This window comes from Hyperolius riggenbachi, chromosome 10 (genome assembly GCF_040937935.1).
Source record: "Hyperolius riggenbachi isolate aHypRig1 chromosome 10, aHypRig1.pri, whole genome shotgun sequence".
Classification (NCBI taxonomy): Eukaryota; Metazoa; Chordata; class Amphibia; order Anura; family Hyperoliidae; genus Hyperolius; species Hyperolius riggenbachi.
This window is the reverse complement of record NC_090655.1, coordinates 114,746,300-114,770,621: the sequence shown is the minus strand read 5'-3', so window position 1 is coordinate 114,770,621 and position 24,322 is coordinate 114,746,300. Positions and strand designations below refer to the sequence as shown.

Below are 24,322 nucleotides of genomic sequence, written 5' to 3'. Positions count from 1 at the left end.
TTTCACCGTATGCCTCCACTTTGCTTTACTTGAGTTGTAATGTTTGGAATCTGTTTCCCAGGCCGGCTGATCCCCCGACACCAGTACATCTTCCACAGTAACAAGTTCTTCAATGGCGCCAGTATCCCGGAACCCGACCCAGACGGTGTGGTAGGTAGCGTTTGCACATGGCTGCAGGGCCGATTCTAGACTTTTTGCTGCCTAAGGCAAAATTTTGAGGTTGTGCCCACACCCCCCAGATTTAAAGTGATTGCACAGCACCCGACAATTTGTACTGCGCGTTATTGCCGCTGTGCGACCCAAAAAAACACCATCAGTATAGGTAGGTAGCCAAGTGTATGTGCCCCCTGTATAGGAAGCCAAGTGTAGGTGCCCCCTGTATAGAAAGCCAAGTGTAGGTGCCCCATGTATAGGAAGCCAAGTGTAGGTGCCCCCTGTATAGGAAGCCAAGTGTAGGTGCTCCCTGTATAGGTCGCCTAATAAAAGGGGCCCCCAGTATAGGTAGCCAGGCATAGGTGTCCAGGTAAGAGAAGTGAATAAAAGGAATAAACAGCTATCCCTGACTGCTTTGTTCCTACTTCAACAGAGAACTAAGTCATTCTTTGTCTGGTCTCCGCTCACTGCCAAAATGACAGTGAATGGCTCCTATGTTATAAGTAGGAACTATTCACACTTGTTACTCTGCAAACGGATCCGTTGCGGTAAGCGCAGTCCGCGATAATCCTGGGCAGACGGGATATTACCTGTGTAGAGCTGTACAGAGGCGCCAGTAGGATAAAAGTCATTAAAACGTTTAAAACGTTCGGGATGCGGTGGTGCACCAGCCAACCCAAAACAGACACAGGTACTGTTGATTCAAGTAATAAATAATTTATTTATATACTCCAAAGACAAGTTGCAACCAGAGATGTAGCGAACGGTTCCCGAACCGTTCGCCGGCGAACCGCTCTGCTACTCTGGGCCTCTTACTACTTCCGGGTCGCAATGACCCGGAGTAGTACGCCTGCGCTGCCCGGCGAAGCGCGTCCTAGATCGCGCTCCTGTTGCCGGGCACTCTCTGCGCATGAGCGTGTCGTCACTCATGACGTCACGCACATGCGCAGAAAGTGCCCGGCAACGGGAGCGCGATCTAGGACGCGCTTCGCCGGGCAGCGCAGGCGTACTACTCCGGGTCATTGCGACCCGGAAGTAGTAAGAGGCCCAGAAAGGTTCGCTAGGCGAACGGTTCGGGCCATCACTAGTTGCAACGCGTTTCACGGGCAAAATCCCGCTTCCTCAGGCAATAAACAACTGGAGTGATACACAGCACGGAGTCCAAAATACGCTTGGCACCTCTGGATATTACCTATGGGGGAAAGCATCTGCCCCGGGCTACAGCAGGGCCACAGCAAATTGTACGAAGCGCAACCACTTTCCGTGCCTGTTTTGCATCGGCTCACATGTAAACCGAGCCTAAATCTTCCCTGTGATGACAATTAATAAGCGGCTGATTAGATTTATACAAATATTGATTGGTGACAGTTTCGGCTTTGGCTTATGATATACGTTTTGTATTTGCATCTATGAAACGTTTGGGGCGGTTTTAAAGTAAGGTGTATGTTTAGATAACCTATTGAACCTATAACCTATAAACTATGAAACTTTATTCCCACGCTTTACAGGAGACCTTGGAGGAGAGATTCCCGAATACACCGCAGGCCGCCATGGCTTTTATGAAGGTAAAAAAAGGAGGCTTCTGACCCCTAGAGGTTTAGGATAGTAGTGCTTAGACACATTTCAGTGCTGGCAAAGCCAAGTTAATGCTGTCTTTTCAATCACCTCTCTTTTATTCTGTTTCCTCTATTACTCTTGTACTTCCTGTGAGGTACGCCATGTCATAAATGAGCCATTTTTAGCACAGTACGTTATGATTTTGCTCCATTTGCTTGGTCATGCTGACTGAGCTCTGCTCTGCCTAGGTGTAAACATATGGGCAGCATGGGGTTAGTAGTTAGCGTTCTCACCTTGCAGCGCTGGGTCCCCGGTTCGAATCCCAGCCAGGGCACTATCTGCACAGAGTTTGTATGTTCTCCCCGTCTCTTTGTGGGTTTCCTCTGGGCATTCTGGTTTCCTCCCACATCCCAAAAACATACATATAAGTTAATTGGCTTCCCCCTAAATTGGCCCTAGACTACGAAACATAAACTACACAATACATACATAGACATATGACTATGGTGGGATTAGATTGTGGGCCCCTCTGAGGGACAGTTAAGTGACATGACTATGCACTCTGTACAGCACTGTGGAAATGTCGGTATAAATACTAAATCAGTGGGACATAGGTGCATGTTTTATATATTCTGGAATACCTGGAACTTGTGTAGATTCTGCTGGACCACGTTTCTGATATTACAGTATAATCCTAACATAAGCAATAATGTAAAACTAATCAATTCTATGAGTGGTGAACAGATGTTACACAGGAAAATAAAATGCCTTACTTTTTTCTTAAACCACAAGGTAATTATCCAGTAATGTTACACAATGACCTCACATCACATGCCTTCCTTCTGCAGGGCTGTCTGCGCATGGACCCTGATGACAGACTGAGCTGTGAGCAGCTCCTAGAGAGTGCATACTTAAACCCTGCCCACGAGGAGCCAGAGAGGAGGAAGGGGCGGGGACGGAGGAGGCAACAGGTAAGGAATGGTGGCAACACTTTCTTCTGCTAAACTAGAAACACTATCCTAACTCTAGATCAGGGTCTAGATCCAGGCAACAAACACAGTGAATCCAGTGCAGGAGACGGGTGCAGCTGGCGCCACCATAGGCCGTAATAGGAATTACGGCTATAACAGCACACAGGGAGTAAGTTTGGCGCCGTCAGAAGACGGAGCTGTAGTTACTTTTAAAACACAATAATTCAGCTTCCAGCAAATGCTGAAAGACGAATTATTTGATTCCCCACCATCCATGGCGGATTGAGTCACCTTTTTAGAATGTGTTTTGGTACTGACGTTTTTCTCTGACTGTATTCTGACATACAGTAAGAGGCACACTGCTACATTGTATACGAACTAAACTGTTTGTGATAATGATGCAATATGCTATTTTTTAAATAAAGGCTAATTTAAAAAAAAAAAAATTAGTTACAATAATTGACTTAAAGAGAACCTGTACTGAGTAAAAATATTTAAAATAAACACATGAGGTAACTTTAAATGAACATTACATAGTTACCTTGCCATCAGTTCCTCTCAGAAGGTCACCATTTTCTTCTGACAATAATCCCTTCCAGTTCTGACAATATTTTGTCAGAACTGAAATATATCAGTTGCTGTCAGTAAAATATCAGTTGCTGTCAGTTATAGCTGAGAGGAAAACTGATGTACCAGGTAATGTCCATGTTTCCAAATGGCTTAAGTGAGCGATGTTACAGTTTAACTGTGTGCTGACCAGAAAGCTGCTATGAGTAATGGCCATTTTCAAAATGGAGGCCGGAAAATTCCATTGATCACAGTGGACAAACAGGACGCAGGAGAGGAGAAAGAGATTGAGGAGTAGACTACATGGAAGGTAAGTATGACTCGTGTATGCTTATTTTGACTTTTAATTTTCAGTTCAGGTTTTCTTTAACTTACGTAATACACTTTATCTCTAATAGGACTACCCAGATGCCATCACAAAGAATATCATTCTGCAGATTCTACAGGCTGTCAACTTCTGCCATAAGAACAGCGTAAGTTAGCCGGACGTCACGCTGCAACCATAGAACTCTGCTATATCCCTATTCTTAAGGTCCATACACACACTATACAAAGGTTGCCGCAAACAAACGAGCAACGGTGTGCAAACAACTTTACCCCTGACAAAAATAAACAATGATTCTGTCAAACAACGTTGTCCTCAAATCGATATTCCAAACGACTAAGTAATTAAAATACTGCAAGAGGGAGCGGCATTACGCACAGCATGCTTACATTTTGTAGAACAAGGTTGTTGATCCACCGGATGAATCTGGCAAAATCCCTGGTATTGGTAGCTTGTCGTTGTTTGGCTACATTTTTCGCAAGTATTGCTGCCTCCTAAAGCGAAATCTGTCGTTTGTCGGACTTTTCCATTTACTTTTTTCATAGCGGGTGTACATAAAAGCCCAGCCATTAATAAGGTTCACATTTGGTGCACAGTGATGCGCGTTACAGGAAACTGCACATGAAATTTACCGAGTGAGAACCCTGCCTCTGCCCCCCTTCCCCCTTGCTCATGATGTTACTGGGTGGTAAATACTTTCTTTTCCTGAGAGTATGCCGCAATTGCACTGAACAGGAGTCCTCTATGCGAGAGGCGGGCGAATTACGTACAAGGTTTCATGCTCAAGGCTATAATGACAAAATTCTTAAGAAGGCATACAGGAGAGCTTTGAACAGTGACCGTGACAAATTACTTAATTGCAATAAAGCACTGAATCCTACAAAACATTTAACAAGGTTTTGTACCCGGTATTGTTCTGAACATCAAGGGATTACCAATATTCTTGATAAATATTGGTATATCCTATGTAACGTTTCGCGATTGTCTTCTCATGTTCCACCCAGACCTAATATTGTCTTCCGGAGGGCACCCTCACTAAGGGACTCGCTGGTGAGGGGCCATTTTGAGGGAGTTGGGGAGTCACGACCACATTATCGGGTCGTGTGCACCTACACATGCGGTGGGTGCAAATTTTGCAGATATATGCATGTTAGTGGGTCTGTGGTGCTACCGGATGGTAGACAATGGAGACTTTCACACTACTTAACTGTGTGACTAAATTTGTTGTATATCTATCGATTTGTCCCTCTGGGGCTTTCTACATTGGAAAGACCACACAGGAATTACATGAGCGTACTTCTGAACACATTCAAAGTATCAAAAGTGTCAAATCCACTGCACCTGTCGGTGTGCACTTCAGACAATATCATGATGGGGACTTCAGTGAACTCAGGTTTGTGGGTATAGACCGTATACACGGGTCTATTAGGGGTGGCAATCAGGATAGATTGCTTAAACAAAAAGAATGTAGGTGGATTTTCGATTTGAGGGCTTTTCGATGCTGCAGCCCGGGAGTATGCGTTTCTGCAAAACGCCTACCACTCTGGTGTGCACCAGCTTATTGAAATACACATCCGCAAGCGGTTCTAAAAACGCTACCAAAACCGCTAGGTGTGCACTAGGCCTAAAACAGAAGGTTAAAGTTACATTTTGACAGATATATTTACCCCCTCCCTTCAAACAAAAATAATGACTTCCCAGCTAAAATGTTCAGAAAATCCTCTTTTTTATATGTTTTACCTGCAGCCCGTCTTGAGAATGATTACTCAGACTACGTGGCCACCCGGTGGTACCGCGCTCCCGAGCTGCTGGTTGGGGACACGCAGTATGGGGAGGTCGACGTTTGGGCCATCGGATGTGTATTCGCTAAGCTGCTGACTGGACAACCTCTGTGGCCAGGGAAATCGGATCTAGATCAGCTCCACCTCATCCTCAGAACGCTCAGTGAGGCCATGGTGCATTGTGGGAAGTCATGGGGTTCCCACTCTTCATTCCCCCTTATGCCTCCGCTTTGCTTTAATTAAATTGTAACGTTTGGAATCTGTTTCCCAGGCCGGCTGATCCCCCGACACCAGTACATCTTCCACAGTGACAAGTTCTTCAATGGCACCAGCATCCCGGAACCCGAGCCAGACGATGTGGCAGGTAGCTTGTGCACATGGCTGCAGGGACGATTCTTTTTGCTGCCTAAGGAAAAATTTTAAAGGTTGTGCCCACACCCCCCAGATTTGGAGTGATTGCACAGCACCCGACAATTTGCACCGTGCGTTATTGCCGCTGTGGGACCAAAAAAAACCCGCCATCAGTATAGGTAGATAGCCAAGTGTAGGTGCCCCCTGTATAGGAAGCCAAGTGTAGGTGCCCCCTGTATAGGAAGCCAAGTGTAGGTGCCCCCTGTATAGGAAGCCAAGTGTAGGTGCCCCCTGTATAAGAAGCCAAGTGTAGGTGCTCCCTGTATAGGTCGCCTAATAAATGTGCCCCCAGTATAGGTAGCCAGGCATAGGTGTCCAGGTAAGAAAAGTGAATAAAAGGAATAAACAGCTATCCCTGACTGCTGTGTTCCTACTTGAACAGAGAATTAAGTCATTCTTTGTCTGTTCTCCGCTCACTGCCAAACTGACAGTGAATGGCTCCTATTTTATAAATGGGAACCATTCACACTTGTTACTCTGCAAATGGATCCGTTGCGGTAAGCGCAGTCCGCGATAATCCTGGGCAGACGGGATATTACCTATGGGGGAAAGCATCTGCCCCGGGCTACAGCAGGGCCACGGCCCACATGTCCCGCAGCTGATCACCGCCACTCGCTCCCTGTACACAGCCCAGCAGCTGGCAGAAACATGGGGATCTCCATTGAGCTGCAAAAGAACAATGGGAATCCTCAGCAACAGGTAGAAATCCCATTGGTTCATGGTGAATTAATGAAAATTCTCCCTGATGCTAGGGAGAATTTATTCTACTGCATCCTATGGAGATTTCCATGCTCCTGCCACCCTCTGGGCTGAGTACAGAGGCCCCAATCGGCCGCGGGTCACGACTGGAAATCGCTGCATATAGCGCAGACTGGATGCAAATTGGACGAAGCGCGACCACTTTCCGTGCCCGTTTTGCATCGGCTCACATGTAAACCGAGCCTAAATCTTCCCTGTGATGACAATTAATAAGCGGATAATTAGATTTATACAATATTGATTGGTGACAGTTTCAGCTTTGGCTTATGATATACGTTTTGTATTTGCATCTATGAAAAGTTTGGGGCGGTTTTAAAGTAAGGTGTATGTTTTTATACACTATTGAACTATAAACTATGAAACTTTATTCCCATGCTTTACAGGAGACCTTGGAGGAAAGATTCCAGAATACACCGCAGGCCGCCATGGCTTTTATGAAGGTAAAAAAGGAGGCTTCTGACCCCTAGAGGTTTAGGATAGTAGTGCTTAGACACATTTCAGTGCTGGCAAAGCCAAGTTAATGCTGTCTTTTCAATCACCTCTCTTTTATTCTGTTTCCTCTATTACTCTTGTACTTCCTGTGAGGTACGCCATGTCATAAATGAGCCATTTTTAGCACAGTACGTTATGATTTTGCTCCATTTGCTTGGTCATGCTGACTGAGCTCTGCTCTGCCTGGGTGTAAACATATGGTCAGCATGGGGGTAGTAGTTAGCGTTCTCACCTTGCAGCGCTGGGTGCCCGGTTCGAATCCCAGCCAGGGCACTATTTGCACGGAGTTTGCATGTTCTCCCCGTGTCTTCGTGGGTTTCCTCTGGGCATTCTGGTTTCCTCCCACATCCCAAAGACATACATATAAGTTAATAGGCTTACCCCTAAATTGGCCCTAGACTACGAAACATAAACTACACAATACATACATAGACATATGACTATGGTAGGATTAGATTGTGGGCCCCTCTGAGGGACAGTTAAGTGACATGACTATGTACTCTGTACAGCACTGTGGAAGATGTCGGTATAAATATCAAATCAGTGGGACATAGGTGCATGTTTTATATATTCTGGAATACCTGGAACTTGTGTAGATTCTGCTGGATCACGTTTCTGATATTACAGTATAATCCTAACATAAGCAATAATGTAAAACTAATCAATTCTATGAGTGGTGAACAAATGCTACACAGGAAAATGCCTTTCTTTTTTCTTTAAACACGAGGTAATTATCCACTAATGTTACACAATGACCTCACATCACATGCCTTCCTTCTGCAGGGCTGTGTGCACATGGACCCTGATGATAGACTGAGCTGTGAGCAGCTCCTGGAGGGTGCATACTTAAACCCCACCCATGAGGAGCCAGAGAGGAGTAAGGGGTGGGGACGGAGGAGGCAACAGGTAAGGAATGGTGGCAACACTTTCTTCTGCTAAACTAGAAACACTATCCTAACATTAGATCAGGGCTTAGATCCAGGCAACGAACACAGTGAATCCAGCACAGGAGACTTGGCGCAGCCGGCGTCACCATAGGCCGTAATAGAATTACTGCTATAGCAACGCACGGGGAGTAACTTCGGCACCATCAGAAGACGGAGCTGAAGTTACTTTTAAAACATAATAATTCAGCTTCCAGCTATTGCTGGAAGCTAAATTATTTCATTCCCCACTATCCATGGCGGATTGATTCACCTTTTCAGAATGTGTTTTGGTACTGACGTTTTTCTTTAACTGTATTCTGACATAAAGTAGGAGGCACACTGCTATATTGTATACGAACTAAACTGTGATAATGATGCGATATGCTATTTTTTACAGGAGACCTTGGAGGAAAGATTCCCGAATACACCGCAGGCCGCCATGGCTTTTATGAAGGTAACAATAATTGAATTAGGTAATACTTTTATCTCACACATCACTTGAATCCAGCGTACAGTTTCCAGGCCGTCTCTAATAGTATTACCGTATAGGTGTTTTTCAGAGTCCCAGATGCCATCACGAAGAATATCGCTCTGCAGATTATACAGGCTGTCAACTTCTGCCATAAAAACAGCGTAAATTAGCCAGACGTCCCGCTGCAACCATAGAACTCTGCTATATCCCTATTCTTAAGGTCCATACACACACTATACAAACGTCGCCGCAAACAAACGAGCAACGGTGTGCAAACAACTTTACCCCTGACAAAAATAAACAATGATTCTGTCACACAACGTTGTCCTCAAATCTATATGCCAAACGACTAAGTAATTAAAATACTGCAAGAGGGAGCGGCATTACGCACAGCATGCGTACATTTTGTAGAACAAGGTTGTTGACCCACCGGATAATTCTGGCAAAATCCCTGGTATTGGTAGCTCGTCTTTGTTTGGCTACATTTTTCGCAAGGATTGCCGCCTCCTACTGCAAAATCTGTTGTTTGTCGGACATTTCCATTGAATTTTTTTATAGCGTGTGTACATAGCTACAGTATATATAAGCCCTGCCATTAATAAGGTTAACATTTTGTGCGCAATGATGTGCGTTACAGGAAACTGCATATGAAATTTACCAAGTGAGAAACCTGCTCTGCCCCCCCCCTCCCTATTGCTCATGATGTTTCTGGGTGGTAAATACGGTCTTTTCCTGGCAGTGCGTCCACCGGGATGTCAAACCTGAGAATATCCTCCTTACCAAGCAAGGAGTCATCAAACTCTGTGACTTTGGCTTTGCTCGGATCTTAAGTAAGTGTTTTATCTCCCTCTGACCTCTCCTTTTCTCTAGCTACACCTACGATCTTGGTCATCTCATCAGTTGCTTTGGTTTCCAGTACCACCTATATGCTGGCGACACCAAAATCTATCTTTCACCTCCTGACTTGGCTACTCTAACAGCTCGTGTTCCTGACTCTCTCAATGCTATCTCCTCCTTCATGTCCTCCCGGTTTTTGAAACTCAACATGGACAAGACCGAAATAATTATCTTTCCACCACACAATTTAATGCCCCCACTCAACATAATAATTTCTGTTAATGGCACTTTAATACCCCCATCCCCCAGGTGCATTGTGCAAGTGTGGTACTGGACTCGACTCTTCTTCAAACCACATATTGACAAACTATTCTCCTCCATTAGACCATTGGTGATGTCATATGGAGGGTAACACTTGCGTATCACCCCCTTAACAAATAATGACCTTGTACTTTTTGCCATGTAGTGTATCAACATCCAACCTCAAACATTCTTAAAAGTAACATATTAAATAGCAAAATTAAGACTTTAAGGCCTAGTGCACACCAAAAACCGCTAGCAGATCCGCAAAATGCTAGCGGTTTTTGAAGAATTTTCTCTTATTATGAAGCGTTTTGTGGTTTTGTGTAGCGTTTTTTACTTAAAGGGAAGCGTTTTTGGTAGCGTTTTTGTGCAGCAGATTACAGATATTGTTACAGTAAAGTGTTACTGAACAGCTACTGTAGCACAAACGCCTGGAAAACCGCTCTGATCTGGCGTTTTATCAAGCATTTTGCATTTTTCCTATACTTAACAATGGAGACAGAAACGCCTCAGAAATCCAAAAAATGCTGCAGCCCGGGAGTATGCGTTTCTGCAAAGCGCCTACCGCTCTGGTGTGCACCAGTTCATTGAAATACATTACCCAAGCGTTTCCACATCCGCAAGCGGTTCTAAAAACTCTACCAAAACCACTCGGTGTGCACTAGGCCTAAAACAGAAGGTTAAAGTTACATTTTGACAGATATATTTACCCCCTCCCTTCAAACAAAAATTATGACTTCCCAGCTAAAATGTTCAGAAAATCCTCTTTTTTATATGTTTTACCTGCAGCCCGTCTTGAGAATGATTACTCAGACTACGTGGCCACCCGGTGGTACCGCGCTCCCGAGCTGCTGGTTGGGGACACGCAGTATGGGGAGGTCGACGTTTGGGCCATCGGATGTGTATTCGCTGAGCTGCTGACTGGACAACCTCTGTGGCCAGGGAAATCGGATGTAGATCAGCTCCACCTCATCATCAGAACGCTCGGTGAGGCCCTGGTGCATTGTGAGAAGTCATGGGGTTCCCACTCTTCATTCCCCCTTATGCCTCCGCTTTGCTTTAATTGAGTTGTAACGTTTGGAATCTGTTTCCCAGGCCGGCTGATCCCCCGACACCAGTACATCTTCCACAGTGACAAATTCTTCAATGGCACCAGCATCCCGGAACCCGAGCCAGACGATGGGGCAGGTAGCTTGTGCACATGGCTGCAGGGCCGATTCTAGACTTTTTGCTGCCTAAGGAAAAATTTTAAAGATTGTGCCCACACCCCCCAGATTTGGAGTGATTGCACAGCACCCGACAATTTGCACCGTGCGTTATTGCCGCTGTGGGACCAAAATAAACCCGCCATCAGTATAGGTAGATAGCCAAGTGTAGGTGCCCCCTGTATAGGAAGCCAAGTGTAGGTGCCCCCTGTATAGGAAGCCAAGTGTAGGTGCCCCCTGTATAAGAAGCCAAGTGTAGGTGCTCCCTGTATAGGTCGCCTAATAAATGTGCCCCCAGTATAGGTAGCCAGGCATAGGTGTCCAGGTAAGAAAAGTGAATAAAAGGAATAAACAGCTATCCCTGACTGCTGTGTTCCTACTTGAACAGAGAATTAAGTCATTCTTTGTCTGTTCTCCGCTCACTGCCAAACTGACAGTGAATGGCTCCTATTTTATAAATGGGAACCATTCACACTTGTTACTATGCAAATGGATCCGTTGCGGTAAGCGCAGTCCGCGATAATCCTGGGCAGACGGGATATTACCTATGGGGGAAAGCATCTGCCCCGGGCTACAGCAGGGCCACGGCCCACATGTCCCGCAGCTGATCACCGCCACTCGCTCCCTGTACACAGCCCAGCAGCTGGCAGAAACATGGGGATCTCCATTGAGCTGCAAAAGAACAATGGGAATCCTCAGCAACAGGTAGAAATCCCATTGGTTCATGGTGAATTAATGAAAATTCTCCCTGATGCTAGGGAGAATTTATTCTACTGCATCCTATGGAGATTTCCATGCTCCTGCCACCCTCTGGGCTGAGTACAGAGGCCCCAATCGGCCGCGGGTCACGACTGGAAATCGCTGCATATAGCGCAGACTGGATGCAAATTGGACGAAGCGCGACCACTTTCCGTGCCCGTTTTGCATCGGCTCACATGTAAACCGAGCCTAAATCTTCCCTGTGATGACAATTAATAAGCGGATAATTAGATTTATACAATATTGATTGGTGACAGTTTCAGCTTTGGCTTATGATATACGTTTTGTATTTGCATCTATGAAAAGTTTGGGGCGGTTTTAAAGTAAGGTGTATGTTTTTATACACTATTGAACTATAAACTATGAAACTTTATTCCCATGCTTTACAGGAGACCTTGGAGGAAAGATTCCAGAATACACCGCAGGCCGCCATGGCTTTTATGAAGGTAAAAAAGGAGGCTTCTGACCCCTAGAGGTTTAGGATAGTAGTGCTTAGACACATTTCAGTGCTGGCAAAGCCAAGTTAATGCTGTCTTTTCAATCACCTCTCTTTTATTCTGTTTCCTCTATTACTCTTGTACTTCCTGTGAGGTACGCCATGTCATAAATGAGCCATTTTTAGCACAGTACGTTATGATTTTGCTCCATTTGCTTGGTCATGCTGACTGAGCTCTGCTCTGCCTGGGTGTAAACATATGGTCAGCATGGGGGTAGTAGTTAGCGTTCTCACCTTGCAGCGCTGGGTGCCCGGTTCGAATCCCAGCCAGGGCACTATTTGCACGGAGTTTGCATGTTCTCCCCGTGTCTTCGTGGGTTTCCTCTGGGCATTCTGGTTTCCTCCCACATCCCAAAGACATACATATAAGTTAATAGGCTTACCCCTAAATTGGCCCTAGACTACGAAACATAAACTACACAATACATACATAGACATATGACTATGGTAGGATTAGATTGTGGGCCCCTCTGAGGGACAGTTAAGTGACATGACTATGTACTCTGTACAGCACTGTGGAAGATGTCGGTATAAATATCAAATCAGTGGGACATAGGTGCATGTTTTATATATTCTGGAATACCTGGAACTTGTGTAGATTCTGCTGGATCACGTTTCTGATATTACAGTATAATCCTAACATAAGCAATAATGTAAAACTAATCAATTCTATGAGTGGTGAACAAATGCTACACAGGAAAATGCCTTTCTTTTTTCTTTAAACACGAGGTAATTATCCACTAATGTTACACAATGACCTCACATCACATGCCTTCCTTCTGCAGGGCTGTGTGCACATGGACCCTGATGATAGACTGAGCTGTGAGCAGCTCCTGGAGGGTGCATACTTAAACCCCACCCATGAGGAGCCAGAGAGGAGTAAGGGGTGGGGACGGAGGAGGCAACAGGTAAGGAATGGTGGCAACACTTTCTTCTGCTAAACTAGAAACACTATCCTAACATTAGATCAGGGCTTAGATCCAGGCAACGAACACAGTGAATCCAGCACAGGAGACTTGGCGCAGCCGGCGTCACCATAGGCCGTAATAGAATTACTGCTATAGCAACGCACGGGGAGTAACTTCGGCACCATCAGAAGACGGAGCTGAAGTTACTTTTAAAACATAATAATTCAGCTTCCAGCTATTGCTGGAAGCTAAATTATTTCATTCCCCACTATCCATGGCGGATTGATTCACCTTTTCAGAATGTGTTTTGGTACTGACGTTTTTCTTTAACTGTATTCTGACATAAAGTAGGAGGCACACTGCTATATTGTATACGAACTAAACTGTGATAATGATGCGATATGCTATTTTTTACAGGAGACCTTGGAGGAAAGATTCCCGAATACACCGCAGGCCGCCATGGCTTTTATGAAGGTAACAATAATTGAATTAGGTAATACTTTTATCTCACACATCACTTGAATCCAGCGTACAGTTTCCAGGCCGTCTCTAATAGTATTACCGTATAGGTGTTTTTCAGAGTCCCAGATGCCATCACGAAGAATATCGCTCTGCAGATTATACAGGCTGTCAACTTCTGCCATAAAAACAGCGTAAATTAGCCAGACGTCCCGCTGCAACCATAGAACTCTGCTATATCCCTATTCTTAAGGTCCATACACACACTATACAAACGTCGCCGCAAACAAACGAGCAACGGTGTGCAAACAACTTTACCCCTGACAAAAATAAACAATGATTCTGTCACACAACGTTGTCCTCAAATCTATATGCCAAACGACTAAGTAATTAAAATACTGCAAGAGGGAGCGGCATTACGCACAGCATGCGTACATTTTGTAGAACAAGGTTGTTGACCCACCGGATAATTCTGGCAAAATCCCTGGTATTGGTAGCTCGTCTTTGTTTGGCTACATTTTTCGCAAGGATTGCCGCCTCCTACTGCAAAATCTGTTGTTTGTCGGACATTTCCATTGAATTTTTTTATAGCGTGTGTTCATAGCTACAGTATATATAAGCCCTGCCATTAATAAGGTTAACATTTTGTGCGCAATGATGTGCGTTACAGGAAACTGCATATGAAATTTACCAAGTGAGAAACCTGCTCTGCCCCCCCCCTCCCTATTGCTCATGATGTTTCTGGGTGGTAAATACGGTCTTTTCCTGGCAGTGCGTCCACCGGGATGTCAAACCTGAGAATATCCTCCTTACCAAGCAAGGAGTCATCAAACTCTGTGACTTTGGCTTTGCTCGGATCTTAAGTAAGTGTTTTATCTCCCTCTGACCTCTCCTTTTCTCTAGCTACACCTACGATCTTGGTCATCTCATCAGTTGCTTTGGTTTCCAGTACCACCTATATGCTGGCGACACCAAAATCTATCTTTCACCTCCTGACTTGGCTACTCTAACAGCTCGTGTTCCTGACTCTCTCAATGCTATCTCCTCCTTCATGTCCTCCCGGTTTTTGAAACTCAACATGGACAAGACCGAAATAATTATCTTTCCACCACACAATTTAATGCCCCCACTCAACATAATAATTTCTGTTAATGGCACTTTAATACCCCCATCCCCCAGGTGCATTGTGCAAGTGTGGTACTGGACTCGACTCTTCTTCAAACCACATATTGACAAACTATTCTCCTCCATTAGACCATTGGTGATGTCATATGGAGGGTAACACTTGCGTATCACCCCCTTAACAAATAATGACCTTGTACTTTTTGCCATGTAGTGTATCAACATCCAACCTCAAACATTCTTAAAAGTAACATATTAAATAGCAAAATTAAGACTTTAAGGCCTAGTGCACACCAAAAACCGCTAGCAGATCCGCAAAATGCTAGCGGTTTTTGAAGAATTTTCTCTTATTATGAAGCGTTTTGTGGTTTTGTGTAGCGTTTTTTACTTAAAGGGAAGCGTTTTTGGTAGCGTTTTTGTGCAGCAGATTACAGATATTGTTACAGTAAAGTGTTACTGAACAGCTACTGTAGCACAAACGCCTGGAAAACCGCTCTGATCTGGCGTTTTATCAAGCATTTTGCATTTTTCCTATACTTAACAATGGAGACAGAAACGCCTCAGAAATCCAAAAAATGCTGCAGCCCGGGAGTATGCGTTTCTGCAAAGCGCCTACCGCTCTGGTGTGCACCAGTTCATTGAAATACATTACCCAAGCGTTTCCACATCCGCAAGCGGTTCTAAAAACTCTACCAAAACCACTCGGTGTGCACTAGGCCTAAAACAGAAGGTTAAAGTTACATTTTGACAGATATATTTACCCCCTCCCTTCAAACAAAAATTATGACTTCCCAGCTAAAATGTTCAGAAAATCCTCTTTTTTATATGTTTTACCTGCAGCCCGTCTTGAGAATGATTACTCAGACTACGTGGCCACCCGGTGGTACCGCGCTCCCGAGCTGCTGGTTGGGGACACGCAGTATGGGGAGGTCGACGTTTGGGCCATCGGATGTGTATTCGCTGAGCTGCTGACTGGACAACCTCTGTGGCCAGGGAAATCGGATGTAGATCAGCTCCACCTCATCATCAGAACGCTCGGTGAGGCCCTGGTGCATTGTGAGAAGTCATGGGGTTCCCACTCTTCATTCCCCCTTATGCCTCCGCTTTGCTTTAATTGAGTTGTAACGTTTGGAATCTGTTTCCCAGGCCGGCTGATCCCCCGACACCAGTACATCTTCCACAGTGACAAATTCTTCAATGGCACCAGCATCCCGGAACCCGAGCCAGACGATGGGGCAGGTAGCTTGTGCACATGGCTGCAGGGCCGATTCTAGACTTTTTGCTGCCTAAGGAAAAATTTTAAAGATTGTGCCCACACCCCCCAGATTTGGAGTGATTGCACAGCACCCGACAATTTGCACCGTGCGTTATTGCCGCTGTGGGACCAAAATAAACCCGCCATCAGTATAGGTAGATAGCCAAGTGTAGGTGCCCCCTGTATAGGAAGCCAAGTGTAGGTGCCCCCTGTATAGGAAGCCAAGTGTAGGTGCCCCCTGTATAAGAAGCCAAGTGTAGGTGCTCCCTGTATAGGTCGCCTAATAAATGTGCCCCCAGTATAGGTAGCCAGGCATAGGTGTCCAGGTAAGAAAAGTGAATAAAAGGAATAAACAGCTATCCCTGACTGCTGTGTTCCTACTTGAACAGAGAATTAAGTCATTCTTTGTCTGTTCTCCGCTCACTGCCAAACTGACAGTGAATGGCTCCTATTTTATAAATGGGAACCATTCACACTTGTTACTATGCAAATGGATCCGTTGCGGTAAGCGCAGTCCGCGATAATCCTGGGCAGACGGGATATTACCTATGGGGGAAAGCATCTGCCCCGGGCTACAGCAGGGCCACGGCCCACATGTCCCGCAGCTGATCACCGCCACTCGCTCCCTGTACACAGCCCAGCAGCTGGCAGAAACATGGGGATCTCCATTGAGCTGCAAAAGAACAATGGGAATCCTCAGCAACAGGTAGAAATCCCATTGGTTCATGGTGAATTAATGAAAATTCTCCCTGATGCTAGGGAGAATTTATTCTACTGCATCCTATGGAGATTTCCATGCTCCTGCCACCCTCTGGGCTGAGTACAGAGGCCCCAATCGGCCGCGGGTCACGACTGGAAATCGCTGCATATAGCGCAGACTGGATGCAAATTGGACGAAGCGCGACCACTTTCCGTGCCCGTTTTGCATCGGCTCACATGTAAACCGAGCCTAAATCTTCCCTGTGATGACAATTAATAAGCGGATAATTAGATTTATACAATATTGATTGGTGACAGTTTCAGCTTTGGCTTATGATATACGTTTTGTATTTGCATCTATGAAAAGTTTGGGGCGGTTTTAAAGTAAGGTGTATGTTTTTATACACTATTGAACTATAAACTATGAAACTTTATTCCCATGCTTTACAGGAGACCTTGGAGGAAAGATTCCAGAATACACCGCAGGCCGCCATGGCTTTTATGAAGGTAAAAAAGGAGGCTTCTGACCCCTAGAGGTTTAGGATAGTAGTGCTTAGACACATTTCAGTGCTGGCAAAGCCAAGTTAATGCTGTCTTTTCAATCACCTCTCTTTTATTCTGTTTCCTCTATTACTCTTGTACTTCCTGTGAGGTACGCCATGTCATAAATGAGCCATTTTTAGCACAGTACGTTATGATTTTGCTCCATTTGCTTGGTCATGCTGACTGAGCTCTGCTCTGCCTGGGTGTAAACATATGGTCAGCATGGGGGTAGTAGTTAGCGTTCTCACCTTGCAGCGCTGGGTGCCCGGTTCGAATCCCAGCCAGGGCACTATTTGCACGGAGTTTGCATGTTCTCCCCGTGTCTTCGTGGGTTTCCTCTGGGCATTCTGGTTTCCTCCCACATCCCAAAGACATACATATAAGTTAATAGGCTTACCCCTAAATTGGCCCTAGACTACGAAACATAAACTACACAATACATACATAGACATATGACTATGGTAGGATTAGATTGTGGGCCCCTCTGAGGGACAGTTAAGTGACATGACTATGTACTCTGTACAGCACTGTGGAAGATGTCGGTATAAATATCAAATCAGTGGGACATAGGTGCATGTTTTATATATTCTGGAATACCTGGAACTTGTGTAGATTCTGCTGGATCACGTTTCTGATATTACAGTATAATCCTAACATAAGCAATAATGTAAAACTAATCAATTCTATGAGTGGTGAACAAATGCTACACAGGAAAATGCCTTTCTTTTTTCTTTAAACACGAGGTAATTATCCACTAATGTTACACAATGACCTCACATCACATGCCTTCCTTCTGCAGGGCTGTGTGCACATGGACCCTGATGATAGACTGAGCTGTGAGCAGCTCCTGGAGGGTGCATACTTAAACCCCACCCATGAGGAGCCAGAGAGGAGTAAGGGGTGGGGACGGAGGAGGCAACAGGTAAGGAATGGTGGCAACACTTTCTTCTGCTAAACTAGAAACACTATCCTAACATTAGATCAGGGCTTAGATCCAGGCAACGAACACAGTGAATCCAGCACAGGAGACTTGGCGCAGCCGGCGTCACCATAGGCCGTAATAGAATTACTGCTATAGCAACGCACGGGGAGTAACTTCGGCACCATCAGAAGACGGAGCTGAAGTTACTTTTAAAACATAATAATTCAGCTTCCAGCTATTGCTGGAAGCTAAATTATTTCATTCCCCACTATCCATGGCGGATTGATTCACCTTTTCAGAATGTGTTTTGGTACTGACGTTTTTCTTTAACTGTATTCTGACATAAAGTAGGAGGCACACTGCTATATTGTATACGAACTAAACTGTGATAATGATGCGATATGCTATTTTTTACAGGAGACCTTGGAGGAAAGATTCCCGAATACACCGCAGGCCGCCATGGCTTTTATGAAGGTAACAATAATTGAATTAGGTAATACTTTTATCTCACACATCACTTGAATCCAGCGTACAGTTTCCAGGCCGTCTCTAATAGTATTACCGTATAGGTGTTTTTCAGAGTCCCAGATGCCATCACGAAGAATATCGCTCTGCAGATTATACAGGCTGTCAACTTCTGCCATAAAAACAGCGTAAATTAGCCAGACGTCCCGCTGCAACCATAGAACTCTGCTATATCCCTATTCTTAAGGTCCATACACACACTATACAAACGTCGCCGCAAACAAACGAGCAACGGTGTGCAAACAACTTTACCCCTGACAAAAATAAACAATGATTCTGTCACACAACGTTGTCCTCAAATCTATATGCCAAACGACTAAGTAATTAAAATACTGCAAGAGGGAGCGGCATTACGCACAGCATGCGTACATTTTGTAGAACAAGGTTGTTGACCCACCGGATAATTCTGGCAAAATCCCTGGTATTGGTAGCTCGTCTTTGTTTGGCTACATTTTTCGCAAGGATTGCCGCCTCCTACTGCAAAATCTGTTGTTTGTCGGACATTTCCATTGAATTTTTTTATAGCGTGTGTTCATAGCTACAGTATATATAAGCCCTGCCATTAATAAGGTTAACATTTTGTGCGCAATGATGTGCGTTACAGGAAACTGCATATGAAATTTACCAAGTGAGAACCCTGCTCTGCCCCCCCCCCCTCCCCCCTATTGCTCATGATGTTTCTGGGTGGTAAATACGGTCTTTTCCTGGCAGTGCGTCGACCGGGATGTCAAACCTGAGAATATCCTCCTTACCAAGCAAGGAGTCATCAAACTCTGTGACTTTGGCTTTGCTCGGATCTTAAGTAAGTGTTTTATCTCCCTCTGACCTCTCCTTTTCTCTAGCTACACCTACGATCTTGGTCATCTCATCAGTTGCTTTGGTTTCCAGTACCACCTATATGCTGGCGACACCAAAATCTTTCTTTCACCTCCTGACTTGGCTACTCTAACAGCTCGTGTTCCTGACTCTCTCAATGCTATCTCCTCCTTCATGTCCTACCGTTTTTTGAAACTCAACATGGACAAGACCGAAATAATTATCTTTCCACCACACAATTTAATGCTCCCACTCAACATAATAATTTCTGTTAATGGCACTTTAATACCCCCATCCCCCAGGTGCATTGTGCAAGTGTGGTACTGGACTCGACTCTTCTTCAAACCACATATTGACAAACTATTCTCCTCCATTAGACCATTGGTGATGTCATATGGAGGGTAACACTTGCGTATCACCCCCTTAACAAATAATGACCTTGTACTTTTTGCCATGTAGTGTATCAACATCCAACCTCAAACATTCTTAAAAGTAACATATTAAATAGCAAAATTAAGACTTTAAGGCCTAGTGCACACCAAAAACCGCTAGCAGATCCGCAAAATGCTAGCGGTTTTTGAAGAATTTTCTCTTATTATGAAGCGTTTTGTGGTTTTGTGTAGCGTTTTTTACTTAAAGGGAAGCGTTTTTGGTAGCGTTTTTGTGCAGCAGATTACAGATATTGTTACAGTAAAGTGTTACTGAACAGCTACTGTAGCACAAACGCCTGGAAAACCGCTCTGATCTGGCGTTTTATCAAGCATTTTGCATTTTTCCTATACTTAACAATGGAGACAGAAACGCCTCAGAAATCCAAAAAATGCTGCAGCCCGGGAGTATGCGTTTCTGCAAAGCGCCTACCGCTCTGGTGTGCACCAGTTCATTGAAATACATTACCCAAGCGTTTCCACATCCGCAAGCGGTTCTAAAAACTCTACCAAAACCACTCGGTGTGCACTAGGCCTAAAACAGAAGGTTAAAGTTACATTTTGACAGATATATTTACCCCCTCCCTTCAAACAAAAATTATGACTTCCCAGCTAAAATGTTCAGAAAATCCTCTTTTTTATATGTTTTACCTGCAGCCCGTCTTGAGAATGATTACTCAGACTACGTGGCCACCCGGTGGTACCGCGCTCCCGAGCTGCTGGTTGGGGACACGCAGTATGGGGAGGTCGACGTTTGGGCCATCGGATGTGTATTCGCTGAGCTGCTGACTGGACAACCTCTGTGGCCAGGGAAATCGGATGTAGATCAGCTCCACCTCATCATCAGAACGCTCGGTGAGGCCCTGGTGCATTGTGAGAAGTCATGGGGTTCCCACTCTTCATTCCCCCTTATGCCTCCGCTTTGCTTTAATTGAGTTGTAACGTTTGGAATCTGTTTCCCAGGCCGGCTGATCCCCCGACACCAGTACATCTTCCACAGTGACAAATTCTTCAATGGCACCAGCATCCCGGAACCCGAGCCAGACGATGGGGCAGGTAGCTTGTGCACATGGCTGCAGGGCCGATTCTAGACTTTTTGCTGCCTAAGGAAAAATTTTAAAGATTGTGCCCACACCCCCCAGATTTGGAGTGATTGCACAGCACCCGACAATTTGCACCGTGCGTTATTGCCGCTGTGGGACCAAAATAAACCCGCCATCAGTATAGGTAGATAGCCAAGTGTAGGTGCCCCCTGTATAGGAAGCCAAGTGTAGGTGCCCCCTGTATAGGAAGCCAAGTGTAGGTGCCCCCTGTATAAGAAGCCAAGTGTAGGTGCTCCCTGTATAGGTCGCCTAATAAATGTGCCCCCAGTATAGGTAGCCAGGCATAGGTGTCCAGGTAAGAAAAGTGAATAAAAGGAATAAACAGCTATCCCTGACTGCTGTGTTCCTACTTGAACAGAGAATTAAGTCATTCTTTGTCTGTTCTCCGCTCACTGCCAAACTGACAGTGAATGGCTCCTATTTTATAAATGGGAACCATTCACACTTGTTACTATGCAAATGGATCCGTTGCGGTAAGCGCAGTCCGCGATAATCCTGGGCAGACGGGATATTACCTATGGGGGAAAGCATCTGCCCCGGGCTACAGCAGGGCCACGGCCCACATGTCCCGCAGCTGATCACCGCCACTCGCTCCCTGTACACAGCCCAGCAGCTGGCAGAAACATGGGGATCTCCATTGAGCTGCAAAAGAACAATGGGAATCCTCAGCAACAGGTAGAAATCCCATTGGTTCATGGTGAATTAATGAAAATTCTCCCTGATGCTAGGGAGAATTTATTCTACTGCATCCTATGGAGATTTCCATGCTCCTGCCACCCTCTGGGCTGAGTACAGAGGCCCCAATCGGCCGCGGGTCACGACTGGAAATCGCTGCATATAGCGCAGACTGGATGCAAATTGGACGAAGCGCGACCACTTTCCGTGCCCGTTTTGCATCGGCTCACATGTAAACCGAGCCTAAATCTTCCCTGTGATGACAATTAATAAGCGGATAATTAGATTTATACAATATTGATTGGTGACAGTTTCAGCTTTGGCTTATGATATACGTTTTGTATTTGCATCTATGAAAAGTTTGGGGCGGTTTTAAAGTAAGGTGTATGTTTTTATACACTATTGAACTATAAACTATGAAACTTTATTCCCATGCTTTACAGGAGACCTTGGAGGAAAGATTCCAGAATACACCGCAGGCCGCCATGGCTTTTATGAAGGTAAAAAAGGAGGCTTCTGACCCCTAGAGGTTTAGGATAGTAGTGCTTAGACACATTTCAGTGCTGGCAAAGCCAAGTTAATGCTGTCTTTTCAATCACCTCTCTTTTATTCTGTTTCCTCTATTACTCTTGTACTTCCTGTGAGGTACGCCATGTCATAAATGAGCCATTTTTAGCACAGTACGTTATGATTTTGCTCCATTTGCTTGGTCATGCTGACTGAGCTCTGCTCTGCCTGGGTGTAAACATATGGTCAGCATGGGGGTAGTAGTTAGCGTTCTCACCTTGCAGCGCTGGGTGCCCGGTTCGAATCCCAGCCAGGGCACTATTTGCACGGAGTTTGCATGTTCTCCCCGTGTCTTCGTGGGTTTCCTCTGGGCATTCTGGTTTCCTCCCACATCCCAAAGACATACATATAAGTTAATAGGCTTACCCCTAAATTGGCCCTAGACTACGAAACATAAACTACACAATACATACATAGACATATGACTATGGTAGGATTAGATTGTGGGCCCCTCTGAGGGACAGTTAAGTGACATGACTATGTACTCTGTACAGCACTGTGGAAGATGTCGGTATAAATATCAAATCAGTGGGACATAGGTGCATGTTTTATATATTCTGGAATACCTGGAACTTGTGTAGATTCTGCTGGATCACGTTTCTGATATTACAGTATAATCCTAACATAAGCAATAATGTAAAACTAATCAATTCTATGAGTGGTGAACAAATGCTACACAGGAAAATGCCTTTCTTTTTTCTTTAAACACGAGGTAATTATCCACTAATGTTACACAATGACCTCACATCACATGCCTTCCTTCTGCAGGGCTGTGTGCACATGGACCCTGATGATAGACTGAGCTGTGAGCAGCTCCTGGAGGGTGCATACTTAAACCCCACCCATGAGGAGCCAGAGAGGAGTAAGGGGTGGGGACGGAGGAGGCAACAGGTAAGGAATGGTGGCAACACTTTCTTCTGCTAAACTAGAAACACTATCCTAACATTAGATCAGGGCTTAGATCCAGGCAACGAACACAGTGAATCCAGCACAGGAGACTTGGCGCAGCCGGCGTCACCATAGGCCGTAATAGAATTACTGCTATAGCAACGCACGGGGAGTAACTTCGGCACCATCAGAAGACGGAGCTGAAGTTACTTTTAAAACATAATAATTCAGCTTCCAGCTATTGCTGGAAGCTAAATTATTTCATTCCCCACTATCCATGGCGGATTGATTCACCTTTTCAGAATGTGTTTTGGTACTGACGTTTTTCTTTAACTGTATTCTGACATAAAGTAGGAGGCACACTGCTATATTGTATACGAACTAAACTGTGATAATGATGCGATATGCTATTTTTTACAGGAGACCTTGGAGGAAAGATTCCCGAATACACCGCAGGCCGCCATGGCTTTTATGAAGGTAACAATAATTGAATTAGGTAATACTTTTATCTCACACATCACTTGAATCCAGCGTACAGTTTCCAGGCCGTCTCTAATAGTATTACCGTATAGGTGTTTTTCAGAGTCCCAGATGCCATCACGAAGAATATCGCTCTGCAGATTATACAGGCTGTCAACTTCTGCCATAAAAACAGCGTAAATTAGCCAGACGTCCCGCTGCAACCATAGAACTCTGCTATATCCCTATTCTTAAGGTCCATACACACACTATACAAACGTCGCCGCAAACAAACGAGCAACGGTGTGCAAACAACTTTACCCCTGACAAAAATAAACAATGATTCTGTCACACAACGTTGTCCTCAAATCTATATGCCAAACGACTAAGTAATTAAAATACTGCAAGAGGGAGCGGCATTACGCACAGCATGCGTACATTTTGTAGAACAAGGTTGTTGACCCACCGGATAATTCTGGCAAAATCCCTGGTATTGGTAGCTCGTCTTTGTTTGGCTACATTTTTCGCAAGGATTGCCGCCTCCTACTGCAAAATCTGTTGTTTGTCGGACATTTCCATTGAATTTTTTTATAGCGTGTGTTCATAGCTACAGTATATATAAGCCCTGCCATTAATAAGGTTAACATTTTGTGCGCAATGATGTGCGTTACAGGAAACTGCATATGAAATTTACCAAGTGAGAACCCTGCTCTGCCCCCCCCCCCTCCCCCCTATTGCTCATGATGTTTCTGGGTGGTAAATACGGTCTTTTCCTGGCAGTGCGTCGACCGGGATGTCAAACCTGAGAATATCCTCCTTACCAAGCAAGGAGTCATCAAACTCTGTGACTTTGGCTTTGCTCGGATCTTAAGTAAGTGTTTTATCTCCCTCTGACCTCTCCTTTTCTCTAGCTACACCTACGATCTTGGTCATCTCATC

General features: G+C 44.9%; 1 pseudogene; it reads left to right on the top strand.

Annotated features, from left to right (window-relative positions):
- The first annotated feature begins 4,944 nt into the window (after positions 1–4,944).
- The window catches only part of LOC137536720 (uncharacterized), a 101,682-nt pseudogene continuing 82,304 nt past the window's right edge, over positions 4,945–24,322 (top strand).